General features: G+C 43.2%; 1 non-coding gene across 1 annotated transcript; it reads right to left on the bottom strand.

The window, feature by feature from the left end:
* Positions 1-2,257: 2,257 nt before the first annotated feature.
* TRNAC-GCA (transfer RNA cysteine (anticodon GCA)) lies at positions 2,258-2,329 on the bottom strand. The gene has a single exon. It is a non-coding gene; the product is annotated as a tRNA-Cys (tRNA).
* Positions 2,330-16,745: the final 14,416 nt, after the last annotated feature.

Genomic DNA, 16,745 nt, shown 5'->3' with positions numbered 1-16,745 from the left:
TGCTAACAGAGGACAGTGAAGCTAGAGACCCCAGTCAGTCTCTAGCTCGTTACTCTGATTTATTCGGAGCATTTGCCACTGGGGTTTGCGGGCATTGTGACAGGGAGCATTAGGACAGTGTCTGGCAGATGGCGAGTGAGCAGTGCCTGTCAGCTGGCATCAACCAGATAAAGGCAGCCGAGCTCCTGGGGGTGGGGAATGGAACCACAAGCCTCCTTCCTTCCTTCCTTCCTTGCCACACATCCAAGAGACCTTACTAGCTTAAACATCCCGACTGAATCAAAACAGCTCAGTTAAGAAACAAGAAGCCGAGACCCAGGAGTTCTGTTATTTGGCCCAAGCCACAAACCTGCAATAAAGCCAGAACCCGGTCCAGGTTGTCTGAACTCCCTTTGAGTCCTCACCCCGCATGTCCAACAACTTCACTTCTCCTAAAGACAGAAGTGTCGTTAATGCGGACTAAGGTTCATCTACCATTAACCATTCTGGAATTAACAGTTAATAATTATGCTCATAGATGTGATATTAATGTGGAGTTACTAACTGTATTAGCAATGGAGATAAGAGTCATGAATTAAATATTTATGGTGATTCAAGTGATCATAGTAACAGGATGGAGACTGAAATCAGCCAGAAGGTCTGCTTTTCTCAAAGCATTTCTTCTTTTCAGATAGAGGGAAGAGAAGATTTTGTGGTCACAGAAGTTTGGAAAATATACTAACTCCCTCCTAGAAATTCACCACACTCAGGAGCATATTAAAAGGCTCTGAGAAATACTGCAGGAAAGGAATCTGTTTGTTTCTATGCTTTTATTTGCCCTCCAAACTGTCTTGAGGGATATTACCTGTTAAAACTCAGTGAAAGTGTTTGTGAAACAAACTGTAGTAAATGGATAACAAGCTATGAGCCCGACTAGGTACATAAGCACAGGTCTCTGGGCTTTCAGGGTCCCCTGCAGCTGTGGGCTTTAAACTGCAGAGTTTATCCTAAAGAGAACATAGCAGGGGCTTCCCTGGTGGTCCCGTGGTTAAGAATCTGCCTTGCAACGCAAGGGATACCAGTTCAATCCCTGGTCCAGGACAATTCCACATGCCTTGAAGCAGCTAAGCCCATGCACTACATCTACCAACCCAGCACTCGAGAGCCCATGAACCACAGCTTCTGAGCACAGATGCTGCAACTACACAAGTCCACGCACCTAGAGCCTCTGCTCCGCAGCAAGAGAAGTCACTGCAGTGAGAAGCCCCGCACACTGCAATGGAGAGGAGACGCTGCTCGCTGCAACTAGAGAAAGCCCGTGTGCAGCAGTGAGGAGCCACCACAGCCAAAATAATTAAGAAAATAAAGCTTTAAAAAACTTAAAGAGAACATTGCAGAGAAAGAGGTGCGCTATGTATAGCCTGGGGTCTTCGCCTGTTTCCTCTGCTTCAGCCAGAGAGGTTCAGCTCTTCTGTGGTCTGGACATTGATACTGTGCATAAAATAGCCATCTGCTTATTCAGCAGATAATGCCCAGCTTGTGCCAGCCACGTTTGATGCACTTGGGATAAATCACTGACCAGAGACAATGGAGATTCTGACTTCACAGAATTTGGCCAAGAAAGAGGAGACAATAGATAATAAATGTGATAAGCAAGAAAATTACATAGTATGTTCGAGGATGATCAGTGCTATGGGGGAAAAAAGAAAAAAATAAACAGAGCAAGGGGGACTGGAAATGCAGGGGGCCATGCAGGGGTGTCATTTGAAGTAGGGATCAAGGCCAGCCTAACTAAGAAGATGATACTTGGACAGAGGATTGGAAGAGATAAGAGAGTGAGCCCTGTACACATCTGAAGGAAGACCATCCAGAGAAAACAGTCAGTGCAAAGGCCCTGAGGCCAAGTGGAGAGCTGCGGAGAGAGTGCCAGAGATGTATTAGAGAGGCCAGAAAGGGCCGTGATCAGGGGGTGGGTGTGCTTATGTTCTGATGGGTGCTCAAGGGCACAGAAATAAATGAACATGTAGAAGAGACCAGGGTTGGACTATTTATTATAACTTATGATGTATCCATCAGAATCTAATCAATAAAATAGAAATGACTTGCTTATATTCCAGAGAGAGAATTTAATGTGGGACATTAATTAAATAATTGAAGTTGCTCAGTCATGTCTGACTCTTTGCAACCCTATGGACTGTAGCATACCAGGCTCCTCAGCCCATGGAATTTTCCAGGCAAGAGTACTGGAGTGGGTTGCCATTTCCTTCTCCAGGGGATCTTCCCAACCCAGGGATTGAACCTGGATCTCCTGCATTGCAGGCAGACGCTTTACCATCTGAGCCACCAGGGAAGCCCTCTTTATTAATTACACAATTGATAGGAAAATTGGGGGAAAGAGGGACAATGATCAGTAGTACCAGCAGACACTCCCAGCTCTGGAGGGACAGAGGGAGGAGGCAGTGGAATGGAGCATGGGGGATGGGCTCACATAGCAAAACCTGAACCCTGAAAGAGCTAGATGAACAGAGGAGATGCAGTCTCGCCCAGAGACGCCGCTTGAAGCTCCCTCCTTCCTTCTGTCTTTCATTCTCCTGTTAAGACTCTGCCTGGAAAACACCTCCTGCAGAGATGAGCCCTTCTCCAAAGAGCTACCCTAGGGATGGCTTGCGGTGTCACAAACTACCCCACAGTTCTGTGACTTATGACACTACCATTTTTTACTTTTTATTTTGTATTTGGGTGTGGCACTAATGGTAAAGAACCCACCTGCCAATGCGGGAGCCATAAGAGATGCAGATTCAATCCCTGGGTGGGGAAGATCCCCTGAAGGAGGGCATGGCAACCCACTCCAGTACTTCTGCCTGGAGAATCCCATGGACAGAGGAGCCTGGCAGGCTGCAGGCATGGAGTTGCAAAGAATAGCACACGGCTGAAGCAACTTAGCATGCACATAGCTGATTAACAATGTTGTGATGGTTTCAGGGGGACAGAAAGGGACTTGGCCATACATATACATGTATCCATTCTCCTCCAAACTCTTCTCCCATTCAAGCTGCTGCAGAAAATTGAGCAGAGTCCCCTGTGCTATATAGTCGGTTCTTGTTGGTGATCCATTTTAAATAAAGCAATGTGTAAAAGACACAACCATTTCATTTGATCATTTTCCTACGCTTTGGGCAGAGCTCACCCAGGACTGTCTGTTGCTGCTCCAGCAGACCTTAGGAGAACCATTCCCTAGAGCTGGAGGGTCCACTTCTGAGATGGCTCACTCATGTGACTGGAGTTGGCTGGGAGTTTAACTCACACTGTCTGCAAACTGAACCACATATGCCTTTGCTCTCCAGACTAAATAGTAATCTTTGTGGTCTGTGGTCCTTCTCCACCTAGATGCCTAGCAGGTGGAAATAATAGCGAAGGCTCGTGAATTTGAATGATGGAGAGATTGGGTGGGGCTTAGGGCCAGCTATCTAGTCTTTCAGGATCCTGGTCTGCACATCCATAACAGCGAACCTCCCTTACAAACTGATTCTGAGACTGAATGAGATGCTGTAGGCAAAGCCCAGGACCAACACTGAGCAAATGGCTACTCTTTTGGTCTCTCTCCCCCACTAGCAATACCAACCGGAATAAACAGAGGATGACCAAGTTCTTCTCAAAGAAACTTCCTTCCCTTAAACTCTTGAACAACGAAGAGAGGAAAGAAGAGACCAGATTGGCAGGAAAGCATGGATGCAAGAAGAAAGGAATCATAGCCTGCCCATTTAAGCTCTGTGGATTGAGTTAAACTGGTCTGTCACTTTCTATACTCCCATCACCCTCGGTGTCCCCCAGGTTAATCTGTAATGAAAAGAGCACTTGCTTTGGGCTGGAAGGACCAGAATTCAAGCCTCAGCTCTGTACTAGAGTGAGAGTAAGTTGGGTGACCCTTAGCAAGGCACTGTATGACCTTGACTTTCCATACTTACACCTGTGGATATTTCTTCCTCCCGCTTAGGTTTCTGTGCAAATTGAACTAGGTAATTATATATGTTCAAGCACTCTGCAAAGCCAGATAAAAATGAAATGGATTAATTATAATTTCTATAACTATCACCATTGCCATTTTAGACTCTGATTCCAATCCCTTCTTCCTTTGTCTTCTGGGATGCTCCTTACTTTGCCCAGAAAACTCAATTCATTAGACACGGAGGATAATTCCCACACGGGAAAAAGATACACGGCTTCCAGATCAGATAAGTGGAAATGCTTAAATTTTTCATCTATTCCCTTGTCTGCTTTTTGGTCAATAGCTTTTTCTGACAACTTCATTACCTCCTAATTACTCCAGGTTCCTTTGCTCATTTTCTGTGTGTGATAAAAACCCTCCCAAGAAAGGGATTTGACACTAGAAGTCACTCGACTCCTGACGGACAACCAGACTGCCCCTGCTCCCTTAAGGCGATTTTCTTTCTCTTTGTGGGAAATATTTGCAAAAGCCCTTCTAGTGCCTTGTGTAACGGTCCTTTTCTGCACACTTTACCTGCCACTGGGAGATGTGAGCGATAAGACACATCGTCTTCTTTCTCTCGTCAGAGCCTATTTATCCTCTGCCTATAAATCTTTGAGCAGCCCTTCAAGAAAGCTGTATCAGATGTGCCTTAATCTTTGTATTACTCATTTCTTAAAGGAATTTTAATCTATTGGGCTTTAATTATACGTCACTCAGAAAGTGCCAGCCTTTTCTTAGCAAGGCACTTTATTCTTGGGATTTGATAATCACTCTCACTTTCTCATGAGGCTATACTTAGAAAATTGGAGGAGGAAGGGGGCTTTGAGGTCACCCAGCCTCCTGTGATGCCCAAACCTGGCAGCTTGTATTAATCCCAGGGCTTTTTATTAAAAACACAGATTCCCAGACAACTCTAATCCCAGTGGAGCTCTATCAAGTATATGCTTAAGGTGCTACACAGGTGATTCTAGTGAACAGGCAGCTGAAGGAAACATGAATCTAGTGCATGGATTTCAAATCAGAGATGACTTCAGGGTGGAAGGAAAGAGCAGAGTTTGGAGTTTTGGGGATGGGACACGGGGTCAAGTTTTATAGCCTGTTCATACTAGTGGAGCATCCTAGGGCAAGTTCCTGATTCTCTGTGGCCTGAATTTCCTAACATGTAAAGTGGGGATCATGGTGCTATTGGTTGTTGGTTTTTGTTTAGTTGCTAAGTCGTGCCCAACTCTTTTGTGACCCCGTGGACTGTGGCCCACCAGACTCCTCCGTCCATGGGATTTCCCAGGTAAGAATACTGGAGTGGATTGCCATTTCCTTCTCCAGGGGATCTTCCCAACCCAGGGATAAAACCCACGTCTCCTGCATTGTCAGGCAGGTTCTTTACCTCTGAGTCACCTGGGAAGCACTTCATGGTGCTATAGAGAATAGTTCTGATGCTTAAAATAGAAAAACATATAGAGCTGTCTAGCATAGTATTTGGAGAAGGCAATGGGCTGCCATCTATGGGGCCGCACAGAGTCAGACACGACTGAAGTGACTTAGCAGAAGTAGCATAGTATTGATCCCTTCCCAGTGGAAATTTGATCCCTTCCTCTTCTCCTGTGTACTGTGTGTTTAGTCGCTCAGTCGTGTCTGACTCTTTGCAACCCCATGGACTGTACCCAACAGGCTTCTCTGTCCATGGGATTCTCCAGGCAAGAATACCGTAGTGGGTTGCCATGCCCTCCTCCAGGGAGTCTTCCCAACCCAGGTCTCTTGCACTGCAGGTGGATTCTTTATACTGTCTGAGCCATCAGCGTCTCTGTTATTTCCAATTTTGCACAGTCTAACTAAAATTGTGTTTTTATGATTACCAGTGTTTCCTTGGTGATCATTCATATAGCCCCTAATTTAATCCTCACAACACCACTATGAGGACAGTACTATTATTATCTCCAATTTACATATAAGAAAATATATATATATATATATATAGTTAAGTTATGCAAAACTCCACAACTCAAGTGGTGGTGTTGGAATCTGAATACAGAGCACCTGGCTCCAAAGCCCAGACCCTCAAAGGTCCCATCTGACCCATAAAGCTTCTACTGACTTCCTTCCATACTTGGCTGGACTGGGACTAGGGAGTGGCAAGCAGGGAGCTGAAGAGACTCCATTTAAGAAGGCTCTCATTCACTGAACAATCTGCCCTTGCAAAGCCCCAAGAGTAAGGGTCTCCTTAAATTTTGCTCCCTAAGATTCTATCTGTGTTCTCTTTGGTCAGATCCTAGTGGGAGGGCCTTCCAACCAGAGAAGAATAAATAACTGAAAAGTGATGGAAAGGGCATTGCCAGCCTCTTCTGCTGTCTTCCCATCAAAAGGAACATGGCATTGGGGCATTTATTCCCTGACATACAGAAGGGCCTGAGAAGTCAGAGGCAAGAACACATCCCCATGAATTACAAGGAACATCTGAGCTCTGGCCTCCACTCCCACCCCGTGCAACACACACACACACACACACACACACACACACACACACACACACACACTTTGGACCAAGATCTAGCACTTAGGTTAGCTTGAAGTTAATGACCCTTCCCCAGATGATTCTCAAAGTTGGCTAGAAAATGGAAGGGAAACTGAGGCAGGGTGGACCTTTAGCTGGGAGCCAATGGATTTGCTACAGGGAAAGCAGAACTATGAGTGGGGGCGGAGGGGGGGCAGGACAGTCTTGACTTTAGATTTCCTCCCTCAATATGATGCAGGGCATCACTTTGAATCTTTCGAATAACTTTATGTGAATGCCATTCATAATATTTTACAGGTGGTAAAAACTGAGGGTAAAGAGGGAAGGTCTGTTCAGAACTAGAAGAGAAGAGGTAGAAAATGAGTATTAAGTACTATAACTTAAAAATGTTCACAACCTAAAAGTTGAGAATTATGTTTTATTCAGTGGGAATTTTTAGGACATCAAGCCCAGGAGACAGAGTCTCAAGTGCCCCTGAGAGTGCTCCCAAGGAGGTGAGAGGAGGAGCCAGGTTATACAGAAATGTAGCAACAAACAGCAGGTAGTCTGAACATCAAAAGATGATTGTTAATTACAAAAAGCCAGATATCTCAAGTTAAGGAATTTAGCACTTAACTAATTATGGGGACATGCAGGAGTCTGGGCTCACTGAAATCGCTCCTTTGATATGCACCTCAGCTATCTGGGGCCAGGACGCTGTGTTTTCACATCCTGCGTTCCCTCAGGGCTCACCAGCTCACCATCTGTGGTGGCTGTAATTGCTGCCGACTATGACATCCTTGTTTACTGATATGGCAGGAAATATTCCATTTCTCAGTACCTACCCCATGTCATATTACTTGTACTATTTAATGTTATTTAGTTATCACAGGAAACTTGTGGGGTAGGTAAAAACATATTCTTTATGCAGGTTTGGAGGGATATTGAGATGCAAGGAGAGTATTGCACTTGCTTAATCTTACACAAGAACCATGATTCAAACCACACTGGGTAGACCCCAAAGCCATAATTTTTGTCCCCAAAACGGTACACAGATTTCAGCTTCTGGCTGATTGTCAGTGGCTCTCTGGTGTCTTCTGTTGAGGTGAATACAGAGAGGACATGTGGGTCTGATTAGTGTGTCATCTGAGTTTGATTAGTGATGTCTGCCATGGCCTTGGAGGGAAGCGTGAGCATGCGTGCCATCCCTACACCATAGTCTCTCCAGGAAACTAACCCCACACCATGGATCAGGAGGAAGTAGGTCCAGAACGTGGACACCATGTCTTCTGAAGGCAAACTCCACACCTCTATCACCATCTCACATCCCACATTGTTTTCTTGAATGCTTACTGCGAACTTCTTCCCGGGTGTTTCTGTAGCTGCAGTGCCTATATCAACAAAGATGCATTCTCTGAATTCATTTGCTACACTGACATCTAAATTGACACATTTACCTGAACCGACAGCATAGTGAAGATGACAGGAATTTTGCCCGTTTACACAGATGGAGGACCAAGGCAGAATGTCACAGAGCTAGTCAGCAGTGAAACTAGGACTCAGATCTAGAACTGTGATCTCCACATGGTGTTCTCAGCACTAAAGCCTGTGGAGGGAGGAAGGGTGAGAGGGAGGAAGGAGTGACAGTTGTTCTGGGGGGGAGGCTGCGGAGAAAAGAAATTGCCGCAGGTCTGTTTGTTCACACCTCCCTCTAAGTAAGGGGTGTGTGTCTCAGCACATAAACAATGAAATAAACTGCCTCTGGCAGGCCCAGGGTGGAGTACCAATGTGAGGAGGCTGGCTTGCTGAGATGCTTGGTGTTCTGCATCAGGGGCGGGGTAGGAAGAACAGGCAAAGAGCCTCTGAATTGGAAAGAGAGGCCAGCTTGAGACACGGACTCAGGGGCTAAACTAGTCTTTTCAAAGAAGCTGATTCCTTTTCAGCCTATTCTCCAAACTCCTCTCTCCTCTCTCCTGCTTTCTGACCTTTGACCCTAAATAACCATTTAACTCCACAAGGAGAGAAACTCAAGATGCCAGCATCCCTGAGAGGCTGGGAATTATGGGCCAACTTCATACTAAAGTGTAAATGACTGATAAAAACAACTCGCATCTGAACTCTTCATTTACTATTTGGAGTACAATCTGTGCAGAGCACTGTGCTTGTACCTGCCATGGATAAATTCTACACCTTAGAAGATTTGCAAACATAGGGAGCAGGTAATGGATACATTCTCTTCTCTGTACCCTCACTTCCCTTTGTATTGGGTTGTAAAAATCTCCTATTTCATTCTTAGAGCACTTACTCTGTGCCCTTTGCAGTGGAGATGCATAAGGCGAAACTCTTCTCTACCTGGAGCTCACAATCTTCGCTGGGACATGGCAAAGGAAAAAGAGCATCATAGTCCAGTGTGAGAGACCAACTAAGTAAAGGACGCAGTAAGAGGCTGGGAGGGGAAGGCACACCTCCCTGGAGAAGGTGTGAAGAGCTTGAGAGGGGTGGAGACTCCTAATCGAAATGGAAAGGACAAAGGCAAGCCTGGATATAGACAAAGAAGAGAGAACATCAAAACTTGAGAGTGGTTCATGTGAAGATAATAAGCTATCTTTAAAAAAATAAAATAAAGAAATGATATGTGTGTGTGTGTGTGTGTGTGTGTGTGTGTGTGTGTGTGTGGCCACAGAGTATAAAATCAAAGAAGAAAACCTAACAAGAAGCAAGATTAGTGAAGCAGATAAGCTCATGATGGGAACCATGAGTCTAGCTAAGAAGTTTGGCTTAGAGGTCAGGAGGAGCCACTATGGGCTTTTAAGCAGAGAAATGAAAAGACAAATGTGAGTTTCACTCTGCCTGATGAGAGGAGAGCAGCTGGGAGTGTGGCAGACCAGATGATGGCTCCCAGCTCTTCCCTTTCTCCCTGTATTTGTGATTATATATCAACACCCTTTGCTATGCTATTTTGCAGTGAGTTTCTTAACCTTAATAATATTGGCCATTTGTATTGGGTCATTCTTTGTGGTGGGGGCTGGCCAGGGTATTGTAGGATGTTGAGCAGCATACTACCCACTTTTTGTTGCTGTTTAGTAGCTCAGCTGTGTCTGACTCTTTTGAGACCCCATGGCCTGTAGCCCACCAGGCTCCTCTGTCCATAGGATTTCCCAGGCAATACTGGAGTGGGTTGCCATTTCCTTCTCCAACTGTAAGGCTTTCAGCAGCATCCTACCCTCTAGTTTCCAGTAAAATCACTGTCGCATCCCCCTGCCTCCATCCCACCTGTGAGAACCAAGAATATCTCAGAGTAACCCTGGAGGGAAAAATAACTCACCCTGCTTCCCTAGTTGAGTACCGCCACTCTAGAAAAAGATAGAACATACAGCTCTGGCCAGCTGATCATTTGCTTGGGCTAGAGGAATGCAAGCAGTTGGAATATATGCTGCAGCCAACCAGCAGCTTTAAATGAGCTTTCATGTCTCAATGAACTCTTCTGGCATGATAAGATCATGTCCCAGGTAGTCTCTTTCAGCCTGGATTCTCAAATGAAGACATTTACAGCTGACCTGGACCAACCTGAAGCCTAGAGTCAGTAAAGCCTAACTGAACCTAGCTGAGATCAGGTGAAACAACACCAACCTGAAACTCATGAGCCTGAAATAAAAGGCTGCTTTATAGGACTTCCCTGGCAGTTCAGTGGTTAAGATTCCATACTTCCAATGCAGGAGGCATGGGATAGATCCCTGGTCAGGGAACTAAGATTCCACATATCTTGTGTTGTGGGCAAAAAAAAAAAATTATATATACATATATATATAAAAGTATTAAAAAATACTGACTCTAGTAGAACTAATAAGGTTGTTTGTTATGCATCTTTACTACAGCAGAATGCCTGGCTATTACAAGGAGTAAAAGCTAGATTCAGGGAGATCAGTGCAGATTTGTTTAGAGCCAGTTCACTGTAAATTACTCTTCCTGGGTAGATGGAAATGGGATGGGGGAAAGGGTAGGACCTGGGGTGGCTGGGGAGATGTTAAAGTTTCATCATTCTCATAGCTTCGGACTGAATGAACTAGCTCCCCACCACTAGCTCATCCAGCCACATGACCTTGGGCAAGTCACCCCATCTCTTTAAGGCCCTCTTTTTTCCATCAGGAGAAGGAAGCATCTGGTCTCACTGATGCCTACAGTGGCCTCAAGCTCTGGTCTCAAGTACAGCAGGTTAAGTTAACTAGAGGTACCTGCCCTACCTGACCAGACATTGCCATAGAACAGTCACTACCCGCTATGGTCCGGTGATTGAGAAGCTCTCCCTGCAGCTCAGTTAGGAACTGAATGTTTTGAGCTCTTGACATGAAAGAATCAAGGGGTTTTCTTGAGAACTCCCTGAGATGGTACCTATCGCTAACTCAGCTGGACTTGTGTAATCCAACTCTCCCTGAACTGACTGGGAGGAGGGCGGAGATCTAACTTTTAGTCCAGGCTCTGTTCTCTCCTAGTTGCATGATCCTATGCCATGACTGGAAGACCTCTTCAGGAGCTTCCAACCCTACTTTTCAATGAATCTAAGAAAGCTCTCATTTGCTTCTCCAGTGGACTCCAGGTATTTGCCATCCCTGCACCCTACTATTTTCAATCATTGCTGGCACTGGCCCTTCTAGCCACTCATTCCTTATTTTGTTATGATAAGGAAAGCCACCACTTTCTTTCCACCATGATTTAGTCCTAGCAATCATTCCTCTCCTGGGACAATAGCAATATTGTAAATAATTACCCAACTCCCATGATTGAAACCCCTAGTTCACCCACCACACAAAAGACCAAGTGATGTTTTGAACATGTGAACCAGAATGAGTTACTTCCTTAATTAAAATCCCCTTGCAACTTGTAAGAAAATGGAGACTCAGGGCCTCATCCCACAGAGCACCCCACGATCTGCCACACCTCCCTGTGCTCCTTGGTACCATCCTCCCGTCACTCCAACCACAATGGACTTCCTCTTGCTCAGACACAGAAAACTCTTTCCAGCCTTTGCCTGGACACATTGCTTATAATGATACCTCCTCTGAGAGACAATTCCTGACCCCTAGTCTGGAGAGGCCACCCTTTAATTCTCCCTCAACTCACAATTTTTGTTTCTTCCTTGTACAAAACAAATGTCACAATGACACCTGTATTTCTGGGTTATTTGAGTAATGTCTTTCTCCCTCACTGTATTATAAGCTACTTGGAGGTCATATTCCTGTAGTTCTTGTTCACTGTTGTATTGTTGATGCTTAGGGCCAACACTAGCACCTAGTAGATACTGAGTGTTAAATGAGTGATTAGATGAATGAAGGAGTAGGAGTTGGCCACCTGTAAGATGAGGGAAACTGTATTCCTGACAGAGGGGAAAAAATGGGCAGAGGCATGGAGGCATCAGATTATAGTTCTTCTTTCTCTAGGATCAGTCAAACTCCAGTGTTCCTTAAGTCTCTTGGGATCTTAGATGACACAAGTGGATGTGGCTTTAGAGAATGTCTGTTTGAATTCTCCATATTCTTAGTGGGGAAATTGGACTTCCAAGAGGGTGAATCCCCAGGCCAGCTCCAAGTCTGGCTTCCTCATCCTTGGCATGGGCCTTCCCTTTGGCCTCACCACCGTGAGGAAGTAGGAAAGAAAACTTGCTAGCTGGAGGTGACCTCTCTGGAAACTCACCCAGCAACAGAGAAGAAATAGTTCCAGAAACCAATTTTTTGTCTGAAAGAGGAAAACAATAAAGACTTTAAGAGAGAAATAAACTTGAGCGTTGAGTGGCTGGCTAAAAGAAAATTAAGAGAAAACTACTGACTGATGGCAAGAAAAAAGAAAAAGGACCATGTAGGCACTTGGAAGAGTAGGTGAGGAAAGTGTAATAAGAGAGAGGAAGACAAGAAGCTATATATTCGAGAATTCCAGGGATCAACATGTACACACTGCTATATTTAAATAACCAGCAAGGACCTGCTGTATAGCACAGGGAACTCTGCTCAGTACTCTATAATAAGGTAAATGGTAAAAAGAATTTGAAAAAGAATAGATACACGTATGTGTGTGTGTGTATATATATGCACACATAAAACTGGGCTTCCCAGGTAGCACTAGAGGTAAAAAACCCACCTGCCAAAGCAGGAGATGTAAGAGATATGTGTTCGATCCCTAGGTTGGGAAGATCCCCCAGAGGAAGACATGGCAACCCACTCCAGCATTCTTTCCTAGAGAATCCCATGGACAGAGAAACCTGATGGGCTACAGTCCACGGTGTCACAGAGTCGGACATGATTGAAGCGACTTAGCACACAAATATAAAACTGAATTACTTCGTTGTCCACCTGAAACTAATACGACATTGTTAATCAACTGTGTCCAATATAAAATAAAAACTAAAAACACAAATTCCTGTAGCTGTGGTCAAGTCAATCTCCTCATATATCACCCATGACTCCCCGTTGCTTGGAGAACAAAATGAGAGAATCATGGTATGAGTTAAAATTCTGTCTGGTGGGTGCCTATCTCAACCATCATTAATTTTAAAATACTGTTTTTAAACTACATATATATATATATGTGTGTGTATATATATATATATATAGTTGTTATAGGGAATAAAAAGTATATAGTTGTTACAGAGAAATACCAGTACTACTGAAGTAAATTTAAAAATTGTTCAACCCACTCCCTTCCCCAGAAGTAACTGCTACTAACAGTCCAGTGAGATTCTTTACAGGAATATCAATGTATTTACAAATATTATGTTTTTAAAATGATATCCAGCAGTTGTACTATTCAGATTGTTCTCTGATTTACCTTTTTACATAATAATAAATATTTAGTGATTCTTCCAACTCAGTAAAGAGGGAGCTAGATTATTCTTTGCAAATGATTGAATACAGTTTTATAAGGGGAGGTACACAGGTCAGTAGCAACAGTTAGAACTAGACATGGACCAACAGACTGGTTCCAAATAGGAAAAGGAATATGTCAAGGCTGTATATTGTCACCGTGCTTATTTAACTTATATGCAGAGTACATCATGAGAAATGCTGGGCTGGAGGAAGCACAAGCTGGAATCAAGATTGCTGGGAGAAATATCAATAACCTCAGATATGCAGATGACACCACCCTTATGGCAGAAAGTTAAGAAGAACTAAAGAGCCTCTTGATGAAAGTGAAAGAGGAGAGTGAAAAAGTTGGCTTAAAGCTCAACATTCAAAAAACTAAGATCATGGCATCCGGTCCCATCACTTCATGGCAGATAGATGGGGAAACAGTGGCTGACTTTATTTTTGGGGGCTCCAAAATCACTGCAGATGGTGATTGCAGCAATGAAATTAAAAGACGCTTACTCCTTGGAAGGAAAGTTATGACCAACCTAGACAGCATATTAAAAGCAGAGATATTACTTTGCCAACAAAGGTCTGTCTAATCAAGGCTATTTTTTTTCCAGTGGTCATGTATGGATGTGAGAGTTGGACTATAAAGAAAGCTGAGCGCCGAATAATTTATGCTTTTGAACTGTGGTGTTGGAGAAGACTCTTGAAAGTCCCTTGGACTGCAAGGAGATCCAACCAGTCCATCCTAAAGGAGATCAGCCCTGGGTGTCGGAAGGACTGATATTGAAGCTAAAACTCCAATACTTTGGCCACCTGATGCGAAGAGCTGACTCATTGGAAAAGACCCTGATGCTGGGAAAGATTGAGGGCAGGAGGAGAAGGAGACAACAGAAGATGAAATGTTTGGATGGCATCATCGACTTGATGGATATGGGTTTAGGTGGACTCCGGGAGTTGGTGATGGATAGGGAGGCCTGGCGTGCTGTGATTCACGGAGTCGCAAAGAGTTAGACACGACTGAGCGATTGAACTGAACTGAACTGAACACACAGTAATTTATGTGATCCTTCTCCTTTTAATTAACAGCTAGGATGTCTTCAAAACTTCACCATTAGACAGCTGAAATGAATATTCTTATAAAAAGAAAAGTATGTCCTTGGGTGTTATGTCTATAGGACAGATACCTATAAATGGAATTGCTTATGCACTTCTAATTTTAGCAATTTCATTGACAGTGAAAAAATAAAAACAAATCATCATTGAGTACTCACTATGTGCCAGGCATAGCTCTCAGCATTTTCCATGGATCGTTATATTTAATTTCACATAACTCTAACATATAAATGATATAGATGAGGAAAGTAGGGTGCAGAGATTAAGTAACTTGTCTGAAGTCACACAAAACTGGATGGAGGGCTGGGTGGTCTGACTTCAGAGCCCATGTTCCTAACCAGTTTTAATTTTTTGTCATTTAATGAAAATATCCATTTTTCAGCAATTTAAATAACATTGGATTTAATTAACTATATAGATACATTCACTAACAGTATAAATTTTACCTTTTTAATTTCAATATGCATTTCCTTGATATTTTATGGGGTTGAAAATGTTTCATATATTTATTAGCCTTTATATGTCTTGTATTTATTGTCCTTTTATATTCTGTTCCTGTATTTCTATGAAAATTTTTAATGATTGGTTATAAAGATGTCTTTGTATATTCTGATTATTAGTCATTTGTTACATATATTGTAATATTTTTCTTATTCTGCACTTTTTAATTTGCTACGTGTGTCTCATAGAAAAAGAAATGGGAAATGTATTATGATCAAGTATGTCAGTCTTTGCGTCCATGGCTTCGCAGAGTCAGACACAAATTTGCAACTGAAAACAAAAACAGCAACAAATATCCGTCTTTTCCTCATGGTGTCAAAAGTTTTGAATCTTTAATTGGTCAATTTTCCCAACCTAAGGTAATAAAACTATTCCTCTATATTTATTATAATGTTTCCAAAATTTTGTTTTTAAAACATATCTTTAATACATCTTGATATTATTTCCGTATACAGTGTGAGTCAGAGAGAGAATTTTTTCAATGGTTATTCAACTGTCTAAACTCTGTGTCCTGAATTGTTACTCCTTTTATATCAGATATGAAATGAAACATCATAAATTTTCAAATACCACAGTTTGCATTCTGACCTCTCTTTTCTGTTCTTTTAATTGATTTGTCTAGTCTTTGGACAATGCCAGGCTTTGAGAAAAAAATTAATGTTCCTATCCGTAGAATATAATTTTATTTCTGATACAATGAGTTGATCTTATTATATTTCACATTCAAAATACACATAGATATTCTTACTAATGTACTCTGAAGGGGAATTTTAGAATCAGCTTGTTGAGTTCTGTTTTTAAAAATGAGATTTCTATTCTGACCCTTTATTTTACAAAGGGGGACTAAGATCAGAGAAAAGAAGGCATTTATTCAAAGTCACAGGTGTGCAAACAACATGCAAATAATTCATTTGTAGGGTAGCCGATGCCCTGACCCTGGATCAAAGTCTTACCACTTTCTGCCCACCTGAGAGGTGCAGAGCCAAGCTTCCACACTGGGGTCTTTATCCATCACGTGTGTTGGGTTTTAAATCCACAGAGGCTGGCCAGCAGTCAATATTTTCATCTTTGATGATTTTGTAAAGACAAACTCTCTTTCTTCTCCTTAGTGTCTTTGTCCTTTAACTTGGTATCGACAAGCCTGACAGCATGGTGCAGACAAACCACATACACCCCACTTTCCACTGAGTCGTTCACTGCCAAGGAATAAGACCCCCCTCGCCACACAGAAATACTTAACAGACCAATTTGGGTAGCTCTGTTCCTCGAGAAACGGCACACTCCAGCCCAGCAATGACTCCCCTCGAGAGTGACAGGAGCGCCCTCTGACCAGCAGTTCAGTGGGAGAACCCTTGTTTTCCTGAAGCATCTCATCGGCATGACTTGGGAGTGCAGTAATTAGTCGGACCAGGGGATCAAGTCCTATTTCCTTTACATTTTAAAAATTAAACCTTGAAGTAATTTTCCAGAGGAAGCCAACAGAGACCTATCCCTTTATGTTAACTACCCATTGAAACAATCCCCAGTGGTATTAATATTTCCCAACCTCATCCACATCATTTACAGCATTTTAACCTAGAGTGAATCAAAAATTGTTCATGTGGGAGGGAGGCAGGCTCTATGGTGGGAAAGAGAAAAGACTGGAGTGAGGAAGTCCTGAGTTCCAACCTTAGCTGCTGACTGAGTGGGGTTTGGAAGGACAGTTGAAAAGAGAAAGGCATTTCAAGAAGAGATAGTGTAAGCGTGCTCCATGCATGCTCAGTCGTGTCTGACTCTGCGGCCCAATGGACTGTAGCTGATCCATCAGGTTCCTCTGTCCGTAGAATTTTCCAGG

This window comes from Muntiacus reevesi, chromosome 12, assembly GCF_963930625.1.
Source record: "Muntiacus reevesi chromosome 12, mMunRee1.1, whole genome shotgun sequence".
NCBI classification, from domain to species: Eukaryota; Metazoa; Chordata; class Mammalia; order Artiodactyla; family Cervidae; genus Muntiacus; species Muntiacus reevesi.
Note: the sequence above shows the minus strand (reverse complement) of the source record. Positions and strands in the feature narration are given on the sequence as shown.